Below are 2,942 nucleotides of genomic sequence, written 5' to 3'. Positions count from 1 at the left end.
GTGCTAGTGATGTGAAAGCAAAACCTTTTGTGGAGCCCATAACTGTTCCCTCTACCTGCAGAAAACAAAAAGTCACGCGAAGAAGAGATTGGAGAGATGCCCCTCACACTCCCATCTCACTTTCCATGCATTGTCATGCTGTTCGCTTTCCCTCCACTCTTCAGTCAGTGCCACCTGGTCTCCTTCCCCACGTTTTGGGTCAAATAGCATCCTTACAAACCCCACTAGCTACTTCCTAACTTCCAAACCCAATAGTCTCTGCTCAGTCCTTGATAATAGGTTGAATTATGTCCCAATAAAAGATATATTGAAATCCTAACCTTCCGATACCTCAGAATATGACCTAATGTGCAGATATAATTAGTTAAGATGAGATCATACTGGAGTAGGGTGGGCCTTTAATCCAAGTTGACTATGTCCTAATAAGGGAAGAACAGGTGAAGCAGAAAGGTACACTGGCAGAAGACACTCATGTAAAGACGGAGGCAGAGATTGGAGTTATGCTATATGAGCCAAGGAACTCCTGGGGCCACCAGAAGTCAGGAGAGGCAGGGAAGAATCCTCTCCTAGAGCTTCAGATGGTGCATGGCTCTGCCAACACCTCGATTTTGGACTTCCAGACCTGTGAGAGAATAAATTTGTGTTTTAAGCCACCCACCGCATGCTACTTTGTGATGTCTGCTTGGAAACAAGTGCAGTCCTCCTCTTGCATTTCCAACCTATTCCACTTACCTCTTTTCTGTCCCCAAACTCTCCCTTACCTTGACCACCTTAACCCAGTATTACATTACTTCTTCATTGCTCTGCTCTTGCCTGTGCTGCCCCTAGATGCCTCAACCTAGATGTGCATGCATGCTCCTGGTAGTTTTCCCCTCTAATTTTCCTCTTTCTCTGATAAGCCTCTCCTTAGGTTTCAGTTAGCACACTCATGGAGATCACTCTCCAACTGAGATTATTCAGTTATTGAGCACCTACTAAATGTTAGATACTACAGATATGGGAGAAAGTGGCACAGCTACGGACTAGTGAACTGTTGAGTCTTAATTTCCTGTCCTCCAGCTCCACTTAACTATCTCTGTATCTAGCACCTCACTCGAATTCACCAGCCTCGCCAGACTGTTCCTCCACTGGGTTTACTATTTGGGTTAATTGCCCCATCAGTCTTCTATTCCCCCAGGCTGGTGACCTTGGCTTTGTCTTTGATTGTTCCTTTTCCCCATAACAATCAATCCATTATCATGTCCCCTAGATTTCTACCATTATCTTGTTCCTCCATAACTACCCCTGTTTAAACCTCCATTAATTCTCATCTGAAACAGTCTGGCAACCTCCTCTCCATTTTCCCTACCTCTCACCTCTCTCCCTTCTGAGTCATCTTATGAGAATAATTCCTTTTTCTCAAGCACAGCTGTGATTAAACATTTTTTAACCAAACCCTCAATGTCTCCCCACTGACTGACAAATTAAGTATAAATTGCTCACCCTTACATCAAAGGTCTTTTATGACAAAGCCCTGATCTGCTTTTTCCTCCAACTGTTCCACACTGCACCTTACACATTAATCAAATTAGTTGACTTCTGATACTTCTCCATCTTCATATTTCTGCTTATGTTATTCCCTCTGCCTAAAAAGTCTGGAATTCTTTTATTCCCACTCCACCAGCCGCACCTGATAAAATCTTACCCACCATCCTTCAAGGGCTACTTTGAACATCACCTCCTTCATGTAGCCCTTCAGCATATGGGGTCCTGTCTCTCTTTGATCTCCTATTACTGATGGTTTGTACCTCTCTTGACTTCATTGTATTTGTGCCATTTTCATCTTTGTCTTGTCCCCATGCTGGACTGTATCCTATCTACCACAACAGATGAAGTTCTCAGATATATGGAGAATGCACCAGAAATGGACAGTGTGGGTTTCATTTCAGCCTTATTGAATTGTTAACACTCTAGGAGTGACAACACTCTAGGACACAAAGATATTTCTAAAAGTTCTTCATTAAAACACAGAAAAAGGACTTGACATGGATTGGAGATACTACAGTGACGTGTCCTTTGAGATTTAGTGGAATCTGAAAGGAAAGGAAAATGGAATTAAAAATGAAATGTGTGCCCAATAGGACACTGACATCTTCACAGCATAAAATTATAAAAATAACGGTCAATACTCATATATCACTTACTTTGTGACAGACATTGTTCTAAATGTTCTATATATGTTAATTCATTTAGTTCTCACAAAACCCATTTTTCAGTTGAGGAAACTGAGCACAAAATGGTTAAGCATCTTGCCCTAAATCACAGTTAGTTAGTTGATGGAGTTGAACCCAAACCAACAGGCTTCCCAATGCATGCTTCCAATCACAATGTTATCTAGCCAGCTTCTCACTGTACTATAGAGACAGGAAGTGGGCCTTCTCTCTCAGAGCTAAGCTAAGTCCCCAGGACACAGCCATCTTTTGACTTGCATGATTCTGTCTAGTAAGTCACCCCCACATGTAAACCAGTGTCTCTAGAGTCTCCTGGGAGATATGTTTCACACCAAGAGCCTTAAAGGGTGACCTCATCATGCATGGGGCTACTGCCTCTTTAAATATAGAAAAGGGCCACAATCCCTGACCAGAGAATGGATGCCAGCAGGAATGGCCACTCAGGAAGTAGTAAAAGGTGGGGAGCTTAGATGCTCTTAAGAAACATGCCTCACTGTGTCTTGAGGTTAAGGTGGCTGCTTTAGCTGCATTCTTTCCCCCCAGATACCATCTGGCCCTTCCCATTCTAGCCACTGCCCAGGGATATGAGGCGAGCCGGGCTGCGACACTGTGTTGAAGCCATTTCAACCCTGTTCCACTTACAGGTTCCCAGTTCTCCACATCCACTCCAGTTTCCCATTTACTGTCTCCTCTCCTTAAAAAGTGCCATGCTAGATGATGGACCATAGTAGG

This window comes from Prionailurus bengalensis, chromosome B3 (genome assembly GCF_016509475.1).
Source record: "Prionailurus bengalensis isolate Pbe53 chromosome B3, Fcat_Pben_1.1_paternal_pri, whole genome shotgun sequence".
In the NCBI taxonomy this organism is placed as follows: Eukaryota; Metazoa; Chordata; class Mammalia; order Carnivora; family Felidae; genus Prionailurus; species Prionailurus bengalensis.
The sequence above is the reverse complement of the archived record's forward strand: the minus strand, read 5'-3'. Positions refer to the sequence as shown.